Source organism: Pteropus vampyrus, unplaced genomic scaffold, assembly GCF_000151845.1.
Source record: "Pteropus vampyrus isolate Shadow unplaced genomic scaffold, Pvam_2.0 Scaffold9, whole genome shotgun sequence".
Taxonomy (NCBI): Eukaryota; Metazoa; Chordata; class Mammalia; order Chiroptera; family Pteropodidae; genus Pteropus; species Pteropus vampyrus.
In genome coordinates this window covers 12,156,950-12,180,681 of record NW_011888790.1, presented here as the reverse complement: position 1 = coordinate 12,180,681, position 23,732 = coordinate 12,156,950, and the positions used below count along the sequence as shown (strand labels likewise).

At 32.0% G+C, this 23,732-nt stretch overlaps 1 protein-coding gene across 3 annotated transcripts in view; it reads right to left on the bottom strand.

Annotated features, from left to right (window-relative positions):
* The window catches only part of SYT1 (synaptotagmin 1), a 509,772-nt gene that overhangs the window by 385,925 nt on the left and 100,115 nt on the right, over positions 1 to 23,732 (bottom strand). For 2 of the 3 annotated variants that reach the window (XM_011374713.2, XM_011374721.2), the window contains exon 2: positions 18,072 to 18,193. The gene's annotated coding sequence lies outside the window, so the exon portion shown is untranslated. Of the gene's footprint in view, positions 1 to 18,071; positions 18,206 to 23,732 lie in introns of those variants that run through there. The other variant, XM_011374705.2, reaches the window with a different exon arrangement.

Below are 23,732 nucleotides of genomic sequence, written 5' to 3'. Positions count from 1 at the left end.
TTGCAAAAGTTGTCAGAGAACAAACATTGAAAGGTGTGGAGAAATAGAGAATTCTCTTAGCAGTAGTCTTAGCACATGAATTTCAAGGAAAGGCGCCTAAAAGCAGTTCTTAAGTAAACCAATTAAAGATGTACTAATCTATTTGCTTTCTTCCCATACACATCCAATTGGATGAATATTTTTGAGTTTCTATATATCACTTGCACATGAACATAAAGTAACTCAGCTACTTTTACTTAAGTCAGTGACACTGGTAGAAATATTTTATAGCACAACTATGTACACACAGTGCAAATTTAGAACTGAAACGAAAGTTTCACAAAACAATACTAATTCTCATCACATCTGATGTGATGTAACTTTTTAAAAAATTTTATTCTATTCTATTCCATTTAAAAATGCTAGTCACAAACCATTAATTTGATTCCTTGACTTAATAATAAGTAAATATCCATTGTTTATAAGGACTATTTTAAGTTATATCTTAATTGAACCTCATGCCAGTGATAAATTAGAAGCAAGAATAGTTGGAAAAACCATGTATACCTTCACTTCTTATCTTTGAGATGATGTTGGGAGAACCCTTTTAAATTATTGTGTGTAAATGACAATATGCTGGAGGATCAATCACCTTGCCCAGAGTCACACACAAGTAGCTGGTAGAGATAGGGTTCGGGTCCAGTTTTGAAACTCTTGAGTATTACATTCTTCCACAGTGACTTCCAAATGATATTTGTTGTTTGTGTCTCTCGGAGCATATGTAAAAAAATGAGCTATTCCTTTCTTTTCCCTATGAATGAATCTTTCTGACTCCCAGGGTGACTTTGAGTCAGGAAAAGGGCAATGGTATGAGCAGACAATGAAATTGGTGAATAGCCTGATCTTCAACTTGCCCAGGGCCCCCACTCTACATTCTGAGGTCTCAAAATAAAATTTCCGGGAAATAATGGCTCTTCATGTAATGGCTTTCACTACAAAATTATCAGCTTTTTTTCTCAAACAGTAATGTACACAAATGAAATATAGAACCAAATTATCTTGGTACAAACACACTTATCCACAAAACAATTCAGCATGATTTTATAAAATCTATAACTAGATTCAGTGCTTAGATATAACAATCAATTTTATAAATAGCACCAAAAATGGTGAGATCAAGAAAACTTGTTAATCTAAGAAAGAGTTCAGAGAAAGGACAAGGCTGAATGTTTCAGTTTTTCTAACCACATTTGAAAATCAATTCCTCTAGAACTTTCTTGGATAAAAATATTTATAGTTTTAAATAAATGATAAAAAAAAACCTTTTACATAAAATGATTCCATGAATTATGGAATTATGACTAATTCTTCCTTTCTTTTAATTACATATCGAATTTTACTTTTGTCCATGAAAATCAAAGGAAACAATTATCTTGGGGTTCGCAATTTTTGAACATCTATATCAATTAACTGTAATGTTTTTGGCAATAGCTATATGCCAAAGAGTCATGATACTCTATTACAGATTTTATAAAAAAAAGAAAACACAGGTTAGTATAGATTCAAGTTAGATAAAAGAGTTTCTATAAAATGTTGTAAGTTTCCCTTTTAGAAAGCCTTTTCAAATTACAAATCTGCCTAGAGTCGGGCAAGAACTATATAACTTCTTAGAATTTCTTTAATATTGTGTTTTCCCTCAAACATACCTTAATTTTGATAATATTTAAGATATATTCAAATGGAATTAAGCCAAAATGGAGTAAAGAATAAAATATCTCCTAATTTTCACATAATTTCTATTCATAAATTGTTAGGTAAGAATAAGAGTGCTATTCTGAAGTTAAAAAGAATAATAAAATACAAGAAGCCATTCAAGAAATTATTATACCTTAGACATAAAACAAAGATTCTCATAAGACTGCTTTAGCTTGTTTTGTTTCAACAATTCATTCCTTCATGTATTTGCCAAATAAGAGCTGCCTCTTGCCATCGATGTTTGTCTTTGATACCAGAGAGACTGAGCTGCAGCACGTACATCGTATTCCCCCAATATTGATACAGAAGCTGGATGGATGCTTGAATAACTAGTACATGTGGCTGTTACTTTGTATTTTCCTTCTTTATTACATTTTCAGAATTGAAAGCAGATAAGCTCTTACACCAGCCACTGTTATCAATATTAAGGAGACACACGTGAAAGATATGTGAACAAAATGAAATTTGACATGTCAATACGAGACAGACTGTTGTAGAAAAGTACCAGATAATTAAATTTAAGAAAGAACCTAAGTTTGGGACTTTTCACAATACAGCATGATATGGCAGGCACAGATAAGAATTTGTACTTTAAAAACATATGCAGATATTAACTCACATTGTTTTTTTCTATAATAGAATAGAACAAAGTAACTGAATGGAAGGACTGCATAAACCAGACAGTCATGCCTTAAATGCCAGTGGGTTGCTAGGTTTTGGTTTTAAATCCAGAAAGAAAAAAAAAAAAAATGCAGTAATAGGAAAGTTGTGGCAAATATATTTTATCACATTGCTTATTTACTTATCCTCCCATCAGAGTTTATGATCGTTTTTGAGGACAGAGGCCTCTGTCTTTTATTTGCTTCTGCTACAGTTCTTGGCATATGGGAGATTCTCTGTAAACAAATGAAGTTAATACCTAGAACGCTGCTCATGGAGATAGCCAGCGAATGGTAACATTCACAGGCCACCTAACACATTCCCATAACACAAGCTCACATTCAAGAATTACTCAATGACCCTTTTGCTAAAGATGTGCCAAGTCAGAAACTTGCTTTCTGGAATACAGTTTCTTCCGTTCTCCTATGAATATTCTAAGCTCTGCTTTTATGTCTGATTGTCCCATTCTGATTCTCTAATGGGTCCGTCTCATACCCTCACCCCCACCCCCCACACACCAGTCCTCAGGCTGATTTAAACTCTCTGTTTCTTACCGATTTCATTAACTTTCCAGCATAGTCTCTGGATCAGATGTGTTTACAGCTAAAGTCTCTTCTTTCTCTGAAATCTCTCTCTGGTCTCACTTATCCTAGGTACTTCCAATTCTCTTTTTCTATTTACTTCACTTTGCACACTACCTGCAGTCTCCAGCTAGGCTGTGGAACACTCAAGTGTTTTGATCGTATTTTATTCTTCTGAAAAACCTCTAATATTTAATTCAGTTCCTGTCACTTAGCAAATGCATTTCAAATAATTTAATCACTTCTTCCTTAGAAGGGTCAATAGGCAAATGATGTATATATTCTATAATTATGATTATTTTGAAAAAGGGTATTGGAGTTAGTAAATAAGAAAAGAATGTTTGGTAGACAGGCAAACTGAGGAGTCAGTTAAGATAATTCTTGTGATATCAGCTACGTTTCTTGGCCAGATTCCAATTTATATCTGTTAGACCCATAAGCCGAGAAATATATTTTTCACAAGAAATATTTTTATTTGTATCTTGGCTCAAAGACAAATGATTATTTCAAAGTTATAAAGTCATAGTACAAAACTACAGGCCCTTGTCATATCGTTCCATTTCCAAATTAAGAGACAGAGGAAGACATAGATTAAGAGTCTATAAGTATAAAAATGTATGTGCACATAAAATCATTATAACCATATGAAAAAGTTCCTTGCTTGGTTTGCATTTAGTGCCCATCCTTAAACCAACTACTATGGCCTGGAAAGCTTCGTCATGTTCTTTTATTCATTCTATATTTTGAAGTAGAAAATGTAGATAAAAAAGAAAAAAAATCCCTAAAAGAAAGGACAGCTAAAGTCTAAATAGTGAGATAGGAATGATTTCTACATGTAATTTCCTTTCACAATCGGAAAAAAAATATTCTAACAAATCACGTTAAAAAAAGATGTTTAGCAGGAATCACATAAATTAAGTTCTGTATAAATTCTGAAAGATGATGTAGATTGGTTATTTTCAAAACATCCTCATTTATAGAAGAGTAAAGAAATATTGACTGAATATCTACCATATATCACATACTGTCATAGCTGCTGGGAGCCCATGGAGAAGAAAACAGAAATCCTTGAGCTAATCGAGGGTAGGAATGAAACAATGTGGAGGTTTAAGCAGAAATACACACTATTTTTAGTTAGTGGTAATGTCTATGCATCAAAAGCAGTGATTTAAACGTTTATAAAATATGGAGTGACTTGATATATGCTCCAAGTAAAGCGGTCAAGGTAAGCAGCTCTAAGAAAATGACATTTAAGGTGAAACCTGAATAATGAGATCTGGTTGGCCCTGTGAAGATCTAACGGAAGGAAATTCCAGGCAGAATGGATAGCAAGGCAAAATCCCTGAGGCATTTCAAAGATGAGAAAACTGTGGCTTATAAAGATAAAACAGCAATTACATAGATCTGCTGGATTTAAGTTCACAATAAATTTACTTAAGATTGTGATAATCTAGGCTGTGTTTCTCCTTCAGCTACCATGAAAACATGAAGTTACTAGAAATCAAGAAAAAAATAAGTGGGGGGAGGGGAGAGAGGGAAAGTGGGAGAGAGAGATCGATTAATTCTTATCTGTGATGACAGATAATCTCTTTTATTTCCAGCTTAAGGTTTTTGGGTTATGGTTTTCTTTCACTTCTAGAAGCAAGTAACTTGTAGGTGATTGATACTCTATACTAGAATATATACTTTTGTTCTCCCTGTGGCCATATAAAATGGGCATTATAGAAAGATAGGGAAGATATTTTGAGTTTACAGTGAAATATTTTTGGTGTCATCATCCTGTCCTCATTTTAAATACCATCCATAAACTAATACCTCCTGTAGCAGACATGGATGGTCACCTTTGCAATACGTCCTAGCTTTTTCATTAATGATTGAAACTCAGCCATAAGAAATGACTCACACGTGTCTCATCAAACTTAGATAATACTCTTTCCTTTTGCAAGGGATGGTATAGAGATGGGTATTTGTGGTGCTCTGGATAAAAGCACATTGAAGAAGCCTGTTGGTAATTATCTAGAAAAGATTTGCTCCCCCATCAGAAAATAGAGCTAAATTTTAAAAAGCCCCTTTTCTGCTTCACATTCTCCTTTTAGCTACCCTGCTTTCTCTGTTACTATATAAAGACATGATGCTTCTATTGCTACACCAATACTGCCAACCTAAGGGGCAGGCCAAGAGACCCTCATAAAGGCTGACTCGGGTTTTCGATATCTATTGTCTGCTGAATTAACCTGTACTCTAAAGTTAGACTTAATATAGAGAATAAAGTAACAAAACAAATGTCACTAACATTTAAGCAACTTTTAGTAAGGTGTTCTTTAATTTGCTCCGAGAGCATCTTAAAACAAATCTTATTTTGATATTTTCATCTTAGTCTTTTCCCCTGGGATCCAGCCTCCTATACCTAACTTCCTATTTGACATCTCTTGGAAGTCCAATGAGAATCTCAAACCTACTGTGTAAAAAAAAAACCTTTTTCTTCTTCACTTATCTATTTCTGTTTGAGTCTTCCACATGACAGTAAATGGTTTCACCAAGTTGTTCAAAACCTAGGATAATTTTTTATTATTTTTTCTTGATTATTCCCTATAACTAATCCATCAACAGAGCACATAGGTTCTTCTTTCAAAATATGTCTCAAGTCTCTTTACTTCTTAACAATATACTCCTTTGAGCCTAATCAAAGCTACTAACTTCTGACAGCTTCCTCACCTGCATTACAGCAACCACTCCCTACTGGTCTCTCTGCTTGTACTTTTGACACCCAAATTTATCTTCTCGACAGAAACTAGAATGAATTTTTATAAGTCATTCATTTTATGGTATCCCTCTCTTGAAAACCCTCCAATGGCTTTCCATTACATTGGGTAAAAATCTAAACTTACCATTTTTCACAAGGCCCTGAATGATTTGGTTTCCATCTAGCTCTTTAACTTTATTTCCAAGCACATCCTTTTCTCACTCTTCACCGGCCTCCTACTTACTGTCTTCTTTTTCTATCTCCTCTTTTCCATGAAACATTGTCAAGATTCTCTCCTTCACACCTTTTAGGATTTTATACAAAGTCGACTTCTCAATGAAACCATCTCTGAACAATCTATGTAAATTCCCCTCCCCCCATTTTATGTTAAATTCTCATTTTTTTCTTAGCACATATCATTAAGATTTTATATATTTTACGCATATCTTTTTTATTGTCTGTTTCCCCAATAAAATGTAAGCTCCACAAGGGCAGAGATTTGGCATATTTTGCTTGCTCCTGTATCTGACACATTAAATGTATTCAAAAAATATTTGTTGGATGATTTAATAAATAAGTGACTGATCAAATGCAGGATGGTAACAAGTCTGAACTTGACCACATAGAATAGTGTTCAGAACAGTGAATGTTTATTGAAAAAATGAACAGTTGATAAAGGCAGAACATCCCTCCACAGCACCATTGTCCTTTTCACTTGGCATGATAGGTACTAGGCTATACTCTAGTGAGAATTTTTGCATCGATATTATTAAGAGCTATTGCTCTTAAGTTTTCATGTAAAGTCTTCTTTGAGTTTTGGTATAAAGGTAATTCTGCCCACATAAAATGAGTTAGAAAGTATTACTTCTGCTTCTATCTTCTGGAAGAGACTGTAAAGGATAGCAGGTCATATATAGTTTTATGGTTTCCAATAAGGACCTTATATACTTGTCTGAGACAAGAATATAAATAAATGATCTAACTAGAGGTGAGTTAAACAACAAGCCCATACTCATTGATCCAGCCTGAAACTTTGTTTCCTGTTTTATAATAATAATAATAATAATAATAATAATAGTAATAAATCTTGAAAGAGTCTAATGTTCTGGGCATAGCCTATAAAGTCTTTTACTTCACAAGCCCATCAGCTTCAGAGCCCTCCTTTTATGTGATAAATTTTTCTGTCTAGGAAAAAAAAGGTAATATTTAGGATAAAAATATACTTGATGGATACCTGTTTCATTTGAAGACCAAAACTCATTAAAAGAAACATCTCAGAAAGACTGCCTCCTATTTTCACTGGTCATAATAATGCAACGTCTTCCTGGTGTTTGTTGAGAAATGCTATCTGGTGCATAAACTGGCTCTAAATACAGTTACAAAATATGTATTGACAAAATATTTTGTACAATTGCAGCATTTCTGAAATCCAAGGTGAACAGTGAAGGGCAACACTCATTTAGCTATAAATTTCAGTATATGAGCTTTTTTTCTAAAAAAAGTTTTGTTATTTCATGGTCATGCTTCATAAAGTTTTAGTATTTCTCCATTCTGCATTGTAACTATTTTTATAAGAAATATCAGAAACACCGAGGCAGTTTTCCACCTATATTCAGAGACTGACAATACCGATGGCATTTTTGAAAGGAAAAAAGATATGTATCTAATCTTTCTTATGTTTAAGGAAAACCACTCATCACAGTACAAAATCCTACTATAGTGACATGTAAAACAGCTAGTCTGTTTCACAAACTAAATTTCAGCATCTATGTGAAATAAATGGATTTATTTATGTTCCACAAGCTAAAAAATGTAGTTTCAGATAATGAATAAAAAAACATTTTGTTTTGTTTTATTTGTTTTTTAATGTAGAAGAGTAATTTTTCCTCTGTTTGAAGAAATTTGTATTTCACGATATATAAACAGGAGTTATTAGTACAAGAAACCAAGTAACCTTTACTCTGTAGATAAAATTATAAATGTATTTAGCTTTAACTTTCTGAATAATAAATAAAAGGCAAAGGCAATTTTCAGTTCCTACGTTATGTTAGCTAAAACTTTGCAAAACCTGTAGTAACCATGAAAGAAATTGTTTCATTAAATGAAGAAGAAAAACCACCAACTAAAATTATTTTTGCAGAAAACACAAGATTTATTTAAACTGTTATATGTTCTAAAGTATCAGAGATCTAAAAACTAAATGGTATATTGGAGACATATGAAAAGAAACTGCAATAGATGTTTAAAAGCAATATAAATTCAACTTAATGATGAACATAAGATTATTTCTTATAAATTTAGGTATATGCACATAAATCATCTTTCCTATTCACCAGAGATATTTCTTTCAGCAGAAAAACACAAACGTTAGGTTTGAGTGCTTTTGTCTATGTAGAAGAAACTGGTGGGAAAACACTATCCTGTTTGCCTACAACATAATGGAATCAGAGAAGACCTGATAAATATTAGACGCTATGCTACATGAAAAGCAGGAAAAATTGCATGTAATTTTTAATGTTGTAAATAATTTTCCTTCCATTTTGTTTTCTTTTGATTTTTCTCCCTCCTCCAAAGTGCTTTTATAAAAAAAAGAACAAGGATGTTGGTAAATTAAAATAGATTAATGTAAATTTTCTAACTACAGAGAATTTTTATTAGATGATATTTTAAAATGATTTCCTTTGTTGATTTCAGTAGATTTTGTAAGAACATTTTGCATCCAAAATAAACTTGAAGCATGCTGACCTTAACTCAGTTTATATACTCTTATTCAAGAGTCTAAATGATAAAACAGAATTTCTTTACATTTATACTCAGAAGTAAACAGCCTAGATAAAAACCTCCAATATTTTTATAATTAAAAGTCCTAAAAAACATAAAGAATTCATTATCAAGTCTTCTACCTAGAATGTGCCCCTGAATATGAAGAAGGTTTATGAAAGATGGTGAGCAGGATGACTGTATTCTATCCCTAGGGGAATGCTTTCTTGGATGGCATCAGATAATAATTTCTCCTTCAATGTAACATCAAAACGACCACTAAACCAAAAGGATTAATCTGGTCATTTTCTGTGCTCAGCTGCCATCTTGACAGGGAGCTATTTTGGAAAGATATTTTTTTTTCGAAAAGATTTTTTCCCAGACTCTCCCTTGTTCATTCAGAGTGTGATAACAAAATTATAAAATAACTTATCACCTAAAAAATTGTAATGTTGTGCTCAGATTTCAGAAAACCTTCTGATTTATTATGCTAGGTCTTCTAAGTACAATTTCAATACCTATCTATAAATACAAGAGAGGAAATAATAAAAAATGTATTTCTCCATCATCTAGCAAAATTGTATTAAATTTTTTCACAAAGATAATTATCTCTTAAAAATTTTCAAGAACAAATTTCAACATTCTCTTCTATAAAACATTATATCATCTCATCGATTACTCTCTTCTATAATTTTTAAATGTTTCTCTTTTTGGTCCTAGGTTTACAATGTTTCTTGTAATGGCATATATTTACGTTAAAAGCATATTTTATGCTTCTTTTTTTCTCATTTTAACATCTCAAAATTTATTTTCTTAAAAGGTTATGTTATAAACCTTAAATAAATATGGTTTTGTTGCTCTTTCTATATTTCTTTTAATCCTTGATATCCTTTATCAGTTATGGACCTAAATTTGAGCTTAGGTCACTAATAAAGTGATCATGCCAAGAATTATTCTTGAATAATTATTTGAATACTTTATAATAATGCTTGTTTTTAACAAAGCATATTGCCAACTCATCAGCTATTGTGAAACAAAAACTCCATCTAATCTTCTACATTATTTGAGAGCAAATTCTAATTCACCTTTATACAGTATTTCCTTCATGAATATAATATTTTAATATATTTTCTATTAAATTCCCTTCTTATTTCATAATTTATAATTATCTTAATAAATAAATGCATTAGCTTTAAGAATTAAACAGAACTATAATCTAACGGTTATATGCCACTGTATTGCTAAAATACTCTTAATCTTTAATTATCTTGGTAAATTCTGTCTAGGGCAAAAGAAAACATCACAAGTATAGGAAGGGTTATAGTTACATCTATCTAAATTAAGAGGTAAGGAAGTTACTTACGCAAATTTCTTTGTTTTAGTAATTGGTCTGTCTCTGGGAGCTCTTAAACTTCTATCCTATATAAAGGCACACTCTTACTAAGCCATTCACTCATTGGTAGGTCTGTCCCTATTCTAGTATTCTCTAGTGCCCTTCTCACAGAATCAATTTTTAGTATGTATAAGTTATTAATGTTCATAAACTTTCTGGCAAGAACTTACTCCAATTACCCCAACAACCTTTTCCTGTACCTCTAGCTCAACTATTCTCTATTTACTTAGTATACATGACACAAAGATGGTTTGAAGGTTTAGCTACCAAGTTACTTATACATTTTTCACACTATTACAGATTATTAGAGCAAGATAGGCATTTACATGTACACATCTAAATGTCTGGATGTGCATTCTGAAATGCAATAGGCTACATCTAATGACAGTTCAAGAACTAGAAGGATGATCTTACAAGAACATAAAAATTTCATGTTTGAGGTTGCTGTTAAGAATGGCAATGTTATAGCTTAGATAGCTGAAGGAATAATGATCAGGACAGCACCCAGTTTCTATTTCAGGCCACTTTACTAGCTGTCAAAAGAGCAACTCTCTGGTGCCTTTAAAATTTCAAATATTTGATATGTGAAGATATGTCAGCAATAAATTTGGTCTTTAGCAAAAGTCTATTAACGAGAATGTCTTTATATTAAGTGAATCCTTGAATAACCAAATTTCAGAGCTGAAAAAATTTACAACCAGGATTTCATCAAAATAAAGAGAATATATATTTTGTTACTCAAAATTATTTGAGTGGTGAATTTCTTTAGTGATTTTTCTGTAAAAAATGCATTTATTTTACTTTCATTCTTGAAAACATAGTTTATATAAGTATGGAACTTGAGTTTGCTAGTTATTTTCCTTCAACATATGAAACTATTTTTTCTAATTGTCATCTTGTCAGTTTTAGTTGACAAAATATTTTTCCCTTGATTATTTATGTTGTTTGCTCTCTCAGATTTTTTAAGATGCTTGCACTGTCTTTGGAGTTCTGTGGCTGTGTTACAATGTCTACATCTCAGTTTCTTCTATTTATCTGGTTTGTGACAGGTAACGATTCTCATTATGATACTCACATCTTTCTTCAAATATGGATAATTCTCACCTATTATCTTGTAATTCTATTCATGTGGAATTTGTAGTAGACATTTGGTGTTATTTCTCATTTTATTCTTCCATGTCTCTTAACTTTTCCATCTCTTAACACACTGTGCTCATTCTAGAAAATTTCTACAGGTATAATTCATACTCTATTAATATTCATAGGCCATTTTTCTTTTCTTCCTGAATGTGTTCATTAAAATTTTAAACTTGTATACTATGTTTTTCTTTTCTGTAATTATCATTTGGTTCTTTTCCAAATCTGCTAATTTTTTTAATAGTATCCAACTATTAGTTTCTATTTTTTCCTTTATTTCTTAATAATTATTTTTAAAATAGATGATTTATGCCTTTTTCATATTGTTAAGCTATGTCACATTTTTGGATTTGACCTTCCTGCTTGTGGTGTTTGCTTATTCTTTATTATGTTAGATAATTCTTCTATGAGTTTATTATTATTTAATTGTAAACTTTTTTTTTTTTTTTAATTCATGAATCCTATGTGCCCTGGCTAAGACATTTTTCTATACAGAACTGTCGGTTTCCCTTAGTTTATATAAGTTACATTTTGAGGATTCATGTACTGTAAATAATATAAATTTAAGCCCCACACTGGTACATGCCAAGGTCTAGTGTTTTGATTTATCACAGCAGAGCTATTTTTTTTTCTCCATTTCATCTAGATTCCTAGATAGACAAGCTCCAGTCATGCCCCTAGATCAGTGGGTACAATTTTCTTGTTGCTTCGACAATGGAGAAGCAGCTCTTCTATGGTCTTGAATTTATGTGAGATTTTTAGTTCCAGATGTCTAACCTGCTGGGACCCAAGTCCTTCAGCTATTAAAACCTTGATAAGGGCCCTGCCTTTCTGCGTTTATTCATAACATCAGCTCTTAGTCTTTTTCTTCTGTCTTTGAGTTCTCTTCTGACCCTTGTGCATTTTCAGTTTTTATTTGTTGTTGATCAATATATTTAGAAATATTCATAATAATCAATAGATTTATATTACTGGTAATGTATGTATATAAGAATCAGAGGTGGTGAGTGCCTCATCTCAGTCCACCAGATTGTTGATATGAAACAAATTAGTAATCAGTGATTAATCTAGATACATACAGCCCATTTAGACTATGTTTTAAGTAATTCAACATGAATTTTACAATATTAGGAAAGGCTTTTCAGAGTGTGTTACTTTTGCACTGGAAACAATTTTCTGTCCTTCAACATATCTCTTTGTTCCTTCACATTCTGAATTTTTGAAAATGTTCTTTCATCTGTTTTAAACATTTCCTACTTTGGTTCTGCTTCTCTATAGGAAGTTCTCTATCTGAAGTTCTCCTTCATGTTCATGTGAACCTTATGATTCTCCTGGGTGTATGTTCAATATACGTTTAGCTACATGTAACTCAAGGGGTAAATGTTTGACAAATGAAGATTCTTTTAAATGTCTAACAATTGGCAAATATATATATATATATTTATATATATTTCAAATAAAAAATAAATCAACACTAAATAAAAGCAACAATTTTTGATTTTATTAAATTATAATAAAAAGTGCTTAACTTCATAAAATATTTCATTAGACTAAATAAGTATCAATATAAGCAAATATAAGGATTATTTTTATTATTAGAGTGGCTATACTCTACTAAGTGTTGCATTTTAATGTTATTATTTTTATATGATAATTATTTTAAGTAATAATTTGTTTAAGAGAAATTATCAAGAATTAATGTCCAATTTCTTTAACTCTTTCAGGTTATGTTTATCTCTTCTTAAATTGAAGAATTTATATATATTCTTAAGTTGCTATGTATTTTTTTCTTATGATCTATTTTCTGCTTTATAGCCATTATCATCAACTAAATCATTTTTCTTCCTATTACTACAATAGTTGTTCTTTTTATATTAATTAGCTACATTCAAACCTTATTGAATTTAGGAGTAGCTAGTCCAACTTTGGTAATACTAAAGTTATTTTGCCAGACAGGCAGAGCAACAGAGCAAAAGATTTATTCTGATGTGTCCCTAAATAGAACACTTAGTCACTGGAAAATGTAATTGAGAAAAATCTCAGGATCAGAAAAGATGTCTTTTGAGGCCTGGGTTGTTGGCATTTGATTCCATAATGGCCATAATGCAGCCACCCCAGCATTACTTAGGCCTAGCTATATGGATTAAATTTCTCAGGCAATTCAGCTTTATATGATATGTAATTTATGAATTCCTTGTCCTTTTCACTTAAGAAGATGGCAAGTCTTCAAAGAGTTAAAACAAGTGGATCAGATTGATTTTAGTGTATGGTTGACAACAGTCAGAATCAATGAGATTAAAATGAAGAGTAGGATCACTAACTAAATAAAACTTGAAGGAAAAAAGATAGAGAAGAATATGATTAGAGTTACTTTAGTTGGTTTAAATATTTATATATTTGTTCCTTGTTAATATTTTGCCTGTCCACGAAAATCAAATATTCATGAGAACAGGGGCCTGGACAGATGGCTTGGAAGAGTGACTGGCATAGGTGCTTAACAAAATCACTGTTGAATAAATAGTGTGAACTCAGGCTTCATGATGAACAAGGTTTGTTGGACCAAGGGGAAGTAGGAGACAGACATATTGATTGGAAGCCCAACTATAGGGAACTTCAAACAAGTATATATGAAGATAACTTGTGATATGGCATTTGTGAGGCAATTTTGAAGAATCACGTCAAAGAGACAAGGGAACAAAAGCATCTGAAAAATTCACTCAAAGTTGGGTGATGATACCCGTAACAGTCTTATTAAACCCAGGATTTAACAGTAGTTTTTGAAAGCTGCTGAATAAACTTTGAGATAACATAGGCACTGAACATTCTAATCCTAAGAATTTCCTTTGAATGTTGTTAACACTCCACCTTATCCTTTGCTCTTATTTCTGGAGAATGGAAGGGAAAAGTGGGAGTACTTTACATTAAAAATCCCTTTTAACAACTTTAATGGGAAATGAACCATTTCACCCTGCTCCAGTGGAATTTTCAGAATAAAGAAGGATTTTTAGGAACTTACATAATGATTTCTGTTGTGCCATGACCTAACTGGTAATGGAGATTTTGGAAACATTTCTTTTAGATGTTCTATTTTACTGCAAAAGTTAGATGTGATAAAGAATTATGATCTCTTTTTTCCAAGATAACTTTCTAATTCTTGCTTTTTATATTGCAGATTAGCCTAGTAGTGAGGCTTAGGTCAAATCAGAAGATATTATATATTACCAGCCTTTATTTTGAAATTACTAATTTTTCTTTGAATGGAGAATTTTAGTCATGAGGCAATAGTTCTGTTTGCTTTTCCACCATAATATTTGTTCTTTAGGTTAAATGGGAGTACTGGGGACTCTACTTAGGGCCACTAACACCTCCTTGGAATCCAAAGACTGAAGAAGGAATGAGACAGATATACTCTTATTTGGGCCTTACTCTCCAAGTTATTCATAGCCCTGTTCTTCCATCCCTAGGCACAGATGCTACTTGTACTCTCAGAATATCCAAATTTAATGAACAAAAAAGAACGAGAAATAGTAAAATACAAAATACTAAAATTCAACTAGAACAAAATATTCTTTGTGGTTTAAGTTCTGGGCTAAAGGTAACACATTTATCATAGTATCTAATACACAGTAGATATTCAATAAATATTTGGTAAAGTGAAGGAACACTATATGGCTAAATGCAGCAAATTGATAAATTTGATATACTAGAATACTTGATGCTGAACCTTTTGAAGGACATACAGGGTAGAGTTCTTTAGTGGAGCTTGATAAAACCTTGAGTGATATGTTGAGTAATTCAGAGAAAAAGCAATTGGTAAGAGACTATGAGACTCACTAGTTCTCTGTCTTCACACCATTCACTGATGCTTAGTGAATTTACGTTGTCTATGCTTAAACATGTCCTCTTTTCATATGCTTTCTCAATGGATGTGTAACTACTATATGTAGCCATTCATTTTACAATAATACACCTGTTTCCCTGAGTTACAAATATAACCATTAATGAATATTTTGTCTATTTAATAGCTAGTTTAATACTTCTGGGCTACCCCTATTTGAGATCATTTTGTCCCTCACGCTCTAGCTCTGGCCAGCATTTCTTCCCTCTATCGTCTCTTCTTCTGTTAGGGAGAATTCTGCTCATGTTATAAACACCTTCTCTGTGTTTTAGAAAAAATTCCTATATTCTTTCAATTTCTAATTGTTTTCATTTAGCATTGATATTCAAAATAAAAAAGAACTAAAACAATTTTATCTCATTGGTTTACTTTTTAGAATCATATAATATTGTTTTCTATTATTTTTCACTTCAAATCTTTATTTTTACAAATTATATGATTTGACTATAATTTCATGGATTTTAAAAAATTGAATCTGAATATCTAACATTATTTATAGCATTATTTCTGTGAGAAAATGTATTTTGAGTTCTCAATATTTAACTTACAAATTAAACTTTCGAAACAATGCAATTGAAGTTAGTGCCTGCCTGTGTAATAAACATGATCTTTAAAACCAGCTGAAAACCAAGGGGCTTTTAATTTACAAAAGAATTCTAATGGGTTTGGAAAATAATTTAAATTATTTCAATCATTTCAGGACACATTTATTTCATAAAGTAAGTGTACCTGAAAAACCTAAAGATTTTGATCATTTTCCCTTTTTAGACCCTTGCCTCAGTGGAGTCCATCAAGTGGGAAGCAAGAATTAATTTTATGGGTCAAACATTGTCTGCAGTTTTTCTACTAGATCTAATACTGCATTTTGATTTCATCCCATACCAGAGGTATTCAGAAAATTCTGTATTTTATAGTTCAGAAGACAGTTCTTTTTTCCCTGATTCTCACTTAAGTGTATACTTACTTTGGAATTTGCCATATTAAGTTGGCAAACAATGTGTAACTTGTTAATACTGAAAGCTGTGAGAAAATTCTCTTAACTAAAATTAGATAACACAGAAATATTCATTTATGAATAAATGGAAAACACTGAGCTCAGAAGAGATAACTTATTTGTAGCAAGGAATTATCTTTTGAAAGTTCAACACCCATAGGAGTTGTCTCAATGGAAACCATAACAAAAGCACCGCTTAAAGAAGTGATGCTTCTTAGATATATCTAATATAGAAAGAATGACTTACTACTTAGAAAGCTTTGTAAAACTAAAGACTCAAACTTAAAAATAATAATTAATTGTACAAACTATAAATTTAATCCTTTTTATTATTACTGAGATTGTATTATTTGGCAACTTTGGGAAGCTTTTAAATTATTAGACATTCATATCTTTGACATCTTTAATATTGAATTTTTAATTTAAAAATATTTAAGACATTAAAGAGAAAATAAGATAGTCTAAACTTTTTGAACAGTTATAGGAAATAAAAATATGAAGAAAAATGTCAAAATCCAAATTTAATTTTAATTTCAATATTTTTGTTTGATATCAATTATATGTCTTTAATTTTACATGTCTTCCTCTCACCTGTTTCTTTACTCTCACATTATAGAGGAGTAGTGATTCTTAAACTTTGGAATGCATTGGAATCATCTGATATACCTTTTAAAAATGCTGGTTCTAGAGCAGTTCACTCCCAATAATTCTGGTTAAGTAAGCCTGGCATGGAACCCAGGAACAGATATTTCTGTAGGCTGGCTTCAGGCTTCATCTTTGAAATGTTTCTTAAAATATTTGCAGAATAAAAGAAGAAAATGTTCTTTTAAGGCATTAAAGTAGAAGAGAATAAAATGGAAATGTTTAAAAAATTGTATGGTAAAAACTACACTGCCAGAACATCAGCACCTACCATTCATCATAAAATGATTGCGATAACTACTCTACGTTAGCACTCTGATAATTATTTCCTAAGAAACTAAAGTACTTTTGTTTCTGGGTATGTGCATTTTCAGACCACTTTGATTTAATAATCCCTGTAAAATATTATGAAAATTAGAAAAAAAAAAGTGTTTCATCAATAACAACTGTGATCCTATACTGTAGTATCACACTGCATGAGAGAGAAGAAACTTCTAGCATTGAAATAGTTCATTCCCCAAAATTGAGGGACCTGTGATGTAATACAAGCCTACTGGAGAGATTTACTTAATAAGTCAGTGAATTTATAGGCATGTATAGTTAGTTAATTTCCATGTGATTTTAGTATTGGAGACCGACTGTAGCTAACTTCCTCAGAAAGAAAACTAAGATGCAAATAGTAGAATAAAGTCTTCAAGACACAGTCTCATATTGTAACATTATCTCGCCTATATGTGATGAGAGTAATGTGAAAGGCTATTCTTTGGAAATTCAAAACTTCGGTAACCTGGACTCCAAATAATAATTAGTGAGATAATTTAATCACCTCAAATTTATGCTATAGAATTATGTTTGTGCCTAGTGAAAGTGTGTTAGAAATGACTTAGACCAAAGAAGCAATTTGACTGGTTAATAAAGAGTCTAAGAATGATAATTGAATTTGATGGAATTCACTAGTTAAGACATTCAAGCAGATACTTTACAACCCCAGTTATGTACTCTAACATATGTTACAGTCACATATGTAACATATGTACTTCATTGTTGAATTACACATCTATGAAAATAAAGACATAGTATGGCACAAAGAAACATCAGCCTGAGACAAATTCTGCCTCTATTTCCACTCCCTTACCCAATACTCTTATTAAAATATCATTTGTACAGCAGGGCACAAAAGCACAGAGGCAGATGCCATGGCATATTCTTTTAGAATGCAAGGCTGCTCAAGATCATCTACAGATAATGAACCATGACAACTTTGGATTTGATGAGTATAAAATGAGAGTAGGAGAAAGCAAAAATGTTATATAAATTACCAGTTCCCCATCAACTAAACTAACTAGCACTTCAAGGGCATTAATACTACTAATAATTTCAAAAGATATGACAAATACTAATATTTACTTTAATATCATAAAAACATTTTTTAAAGTAAGAGATATAGACCTCTAATCTATACAAATGCTTCTCCCACTCCATGTATCATAAGATAACAAAACCTATCAAAATCTGGATTTTCCAAATACCTTAATCAGACAGTTGTAGTGCAGTTTCCAGGAATGAAGCAATAGGCAAATGAACAATCTTCTGATCTGAATCCAGGCGTCTGTCACTCAAGTTCTTGCTAGTTCTTGTTTTCCTGTTTTCTCTTGAGAGAGAAAATAAAAGAAATAATTCATTAAAATGCTGGCCTGCAACTCTGCACTTGCCTTTACTACTAACTGGGTATATAGAGTTGTGCTTATGCAGTGCATTTATTATTCATATCCTTCTCTAGCTTTCTCAGTTCCTGGTTGTGCTAGGTGCTCCAGGCTAAGAATCAATATGTAAAAATCTAGAAGAATCTATGTTTCTAAAAAGTGAGTTTTTCACATTTCTTCTGACATATCTTGTTCAATGACATCGGTCTATACAGGAGAAATAGCATGTGCTACCACAGACGGTGCCCAGTGGAATTACCCTCCACAGGGAATTATCTCTAAGCAATTCACACTTTGTTTTGCTAACAAGACTCCTTGCTAGAATACTGAAGTGCTATCCTTCTCTGGCAATGTTCTCCCACCCTTTGGAATTATTGAAAAGCTAACTGAGTCTACTTTGATTTGTGAATCTCTTTGTAAGCAACAGCAGCTACCACAGTGCTAACAAAAAGGAAAGGCATTGCTATTTACCTAGGAAGGACACTGAAATACTGCACATAAAAGCACTGGAGTTGTGGAGGAGCTCTATCAAATATTTTAATAGTTCCCTTCCTTCTTTGCTTCTTTTGTCCTTGCCCGCTCCCTTTCTCCTTTCTTTTCCATTTGTCTTTCTTCTTCCTTTTATTCTTTGTTTTCTTTAATGCACTCCTTGCATTTGTCTGTTGATAGAGAGAAACCTACTTTCTTATATCTGAGGTTTTTAAATAATGATTTTAGAATATGAAATCTCAAAACACTAAGGAAAGAGGCATGATTCTTCCACGAACGTAGAAATACAAGTAGGGAGATTTAAGTTATCAGTTGAATCTTGTAGAACCAATTAAGAATGGAGGCTCTGCAGATTCCAGTGGCTCTGATACTAATCAGACCATTCTGCTCTCTTTACAGTTTGGGTTTCAATTCTCTGGAGAATGCTAACATAGCAACACCCTGTTATTTGAGGATTCAAATTTTCCTACTACAAGATGAACACACAATCCCCTGCAGCTTTCATTATATTCTGAATAGAATTTTATAGTTTCTCTGCAGTTATTAAGGAGTCTTATTTGCCAACTAATGGACCAGAATAGATATAGGATAAATCTATGTAGAAAAATCTTCTGAGGGTTTACTAGGTTTGGGAAAACCTTAGCTTTTGGTTTAAAGAAACAGATGCTGCATAAGGGAGCATTGTTCCTGAGTGGCTTCTGAGCTCTATTTTGCCTGGCTGAGCTAGAGAAAGGATAATTGACTTCAGCTCAGCCCATTTCATCAAAAGTACATATTTATTACCTGTGATTCATTCCATGAATATTAATCGATGGTCTATAAGGGCCTTTTGTGGGGGCAGACTTTGAGGATAAAAAAGAAAAAAAGATAATTTCTTGCCCTTGAAAGAGTTGGGGAGATAGATATGGAAATAAAATAAGAAAATTACTACAAATTGATAAGTACCATGATTGAGATTTAGGATATGCTAGGCATTGAAGAAAGATTCTTCCCATTCTTAAGAATAATTCTAATTTCACATTTTGAAAGAAGCAGTAAATGTCATCAACATTATGTGCTTATGTGCATATGTGTGTGTCCTTCTGAGTACTGGGCATGAGGTGATCCAACAATAAAGTCCTGGAATTATTTAATGGTTTACACAATTGTGGCTTTTCACAATTGGATCTTTTTCTCAACAATGCTTCTAAGTATAAAGTGGCTTTTCTCACTAGAAAGCATTTAAAACATTTTTCCTATGGCTACAGGTCCCAAAAAGTATTTGATTACTCAGAAAGCACAACCAACCAGTGTCTATGTGTTGGATATAATACATGACTTAGAAATATACTCCCATTCTGGAAGCCAAATAGCGAAGATTAAAAACCATCTGTCATTGGGACTATGAGCCTACGAACAAGCAGGACTTCCAGCAGAGTCTGGGGCAGGAACAGTGTGTAACACATATTTAAAAACACAAGATTCAACTGGACTAATCTGCTCGGTCACATGGTTTAAAAAATATTACCAGGTCCCACCAGAACCTACTTTGCCATGTGTTTCATAAAATCATATTTTGCAAACTAAAGACATTTTTGATGGAAACTCGTTCTCTATGAAACAATTTTCTAAATGCTTATTTTGAGTCGGGCAAGGTGTAAGACATTGAAACAGCTATTTCAGTGCCCCTTACTTCATCCTAAAGAGCTTTCAGGCTAATGAAAGATAAAGATAGAATACAAATACACACACCAAAAGAGCATATGTCATTATATAATTTAAATTGTAATAAATTCCAAAAAGGACAAGTAAAAATGCTAGGTAAGTGAGAGCAGGGGGCCTCATCCCAAATTGGCTTCCATGTTGAAATCACTTTTAGAAAGTTGCTGTGATTTGGAGGTGTGTTGAGGTTGGGGGTGAGTAAAGGGATAGATTCAACGTGGAACAACATGTTTGTGAAATTCTGAGGCAGAATGAAGCTTTATAGGTTTGAAAAACAACAAAACCCAAAGGTCAGCATAATTGTAATACAGTGAATATGGAGAAGCATGGAGCATGCCAAGGCTGGAGGCAGGCCTGGGTCGGCCTCTGCTGAGGATCTAGGTGAGGGGGCCACGAGAGATCAATAAAAGGTCCAATCCCTTTAGTTACTCTAAATATTGGTTAGGGTTAAGGGTGGATAGGAACATTTACCAGGATTTAAAAAAAAAATTCCTTTACCTATTCTCAGGAGTAAAATTTATCATATTGATTTAAAAATTAATTTTCTGGCAACTTGATGTTTGGTTGGTCTATTTATTTATTTTTTAACTATAAGTAATGCTGTATTTTTCTTCACAGTACTTATTATTCTCCATGTATGCTTGTTTGTTTCCTTTTCTCTCCACTATCTTCAAAAATCTATGAGAGCTTCTTAGAGCTAGAGGTTTTTTTCATTTTGGTTCGCCGATGCCTCTCTAAGGCCTAGAATGTCATTTGGCACAGAATAGTAGTAGCTCAACAAATACATCTTGAGTGTATAAGTGAGTGGATAATTTAGAAAATTGTCTCCCATGTGCTATTCTTCCCCCTAAGTTACTTTCATGCGAGATCAATGTTGCATGGTAAAGTATAGCATATTAGACTAATAAAATATACTCCTGGTGATTCATCATTAAAAACAGTACTAAGAGTTGTAGCTTGTGGAAAATGCATAAGCAAACCAATTTGGGCAAAGCAAATGTATAAAAATTAAAAATGAAAGCAAAATACATATTATCCTAACATACTTCTCTTAGATTTTAGGTTTAATCATTATAGAATGAGATTCAATCATTTTTCAGCAATTTCTCTTGATATTTTCATAAGCTCTAGATCCTTAATCATTACCAATTTAGAGATAAATACAGATATAGAACTCTCTGTACCCTTTTACAGGGAACGTATAGGAATATATCAAACCCAAATGTATGTACTTCAAATTTTATAAGGTTAAAAGATTATCATTTTATGGCACACATATAAATTCATAAAGCTTATTGACAAAAAATATCTAATAAATTAGGAATTTTAATATCCTGTTTTCACAGAGAGGTTTCTAATTTATCAATTATTTTTTTCCATTGAACATGGACTATATGTACTATAAATTTTATTGAGTTATATATAAATTGTTGTAATATACCAGTTTAAATAATGTAGAAGAATGTGCTTAAGATATGGTTTTCTAAGAATAATTGCCAAAAATTATTTGCTTATGATACCCTTAGTTTTGACTTATGTATGGTCATTTTTATGGTGTAATTTTTAAAAGGCTAATTTGAGTATTTCTCAAATATGAAAAATTAACTTTATAGTAGTCAATGCAGGTTAAAATATTAAGTGGCCTTTGATAAAGAAAATATAAATGATTAGGTTATGATGGATTACCGCAGGTTTTTGACCTTATGTATAAGCAAATCAGATGATATACCAGCAATTAACCAAAACATTAATAGTTAAAGGATGATTACATTAGGATATTTCTTTTGCCAAGATGTCCTAAAGGATATTTGCATAAGAAGAATCTTGTTTGCAATGAACAAAGGCAAAAAGTGGGGGAGAAAGTGGTAGAGCTAGGCTTTTACTTATACCATTTAAAATTTTTTCTCAGTTAAAAGAATAATTTAGGACAAAATGCTTGCCAATTGCATTTGAAGCATAGATTACAAAAGTACTTCAGGAATTATCTAGTTCTCAGTTTCATTGCCTACTGGTGGGGACTGTAGCTCCAAGAAGTCTGCATACCCCCTGAAATATGTAAAATTGTATGCACTTATGTATTGTGCATCTTCACCAGATTCTCTAAAGGAGTCCATGATTCCCTTTCTTAATAAAATGTTCAGAAATGAAAATTCATTTGCCCAAGTTCTCACATTAATCTTTTGATTATCAATCCAGTGGGTGAAAAGTGCCATTTTCATCATAGATTTCTTATTTCCTTGCTATACTGTACTGTCCAAGTCAAACCAACTTAGCACTTTACTCCTAAGAATACAACATCAAAATAGCATAAAATACCCAGAAAATGAAGTTTTTGCTTTATTATTAGAATTAAAATTGTTTGAATCTTTTAAGCAAAAATATCAGGGAGAAATCCTTTACCACAATTAGTCAGTGTAAGATGAAAGCTACAAGGAATTTTATATAGTTTTTCTTTGTAAATTGATCAGAAAAGGTGAGTTTAAAAAGCTTGGCTTTCTTATCTGATTTAATCCACAAAACAATGCATCTACTTTCATCTTTTTTTTTATTTCTAGAATCTCAACATAGAATACATTGTGAATTTTAATAGCCTGTTTTTGTTCAACTGATTACCTTCAGTTTCTCTATTCCTATGTGAGGACAAATGAATATATTTCTTTTTTCTTTTGTAAATTTACATTCAAGTTTGATTTTAAGTTATTCAAAAGAGGTTTGGACTTCTTTATAAGATAAATTTAGTCAGGAGAGAAATCTAGTCTAGAGATTTGCTAAAACTAGTTATCACGAATATGATCTAATGACCATTATTATACACATGACCTATATTTTATGCACATGATCTATTGACCATTTTTAGTGGTATATTAATTACTAGATAACAACAAAGAGCAACACTAGCAACAGTTGACCACTGTGGGAATTAGGTGAACTCTGATCTGAAGTGCAGGCAAAAATCACTGGGAAAATAGATTTGGGATAAGTACACAAGCATGGAAGGTATATATATTTTTATGCCACTATCTAGGTCAGTTACAGCCTCAATTTAATAGTAATTCTTGGATCGAATAAACCAAGACATTAAAAATTTACTCTACACAGCAATCAGTTGCTTAAGTTCTAGCAGACTTTCTTACATGCATGAGTGAAGCAGGGAAAGAGAACTAGCAATTATTTGTAGATGAGGTTAGAAATCTAGAAATACAAAATGTTAAAACCAGCAGAACATTGATATGTTCTTAAATTTTTTTCTTAGTTGCTTGTTTCAAAATGTATTTTTTAAATAAATTTTTCAATAAA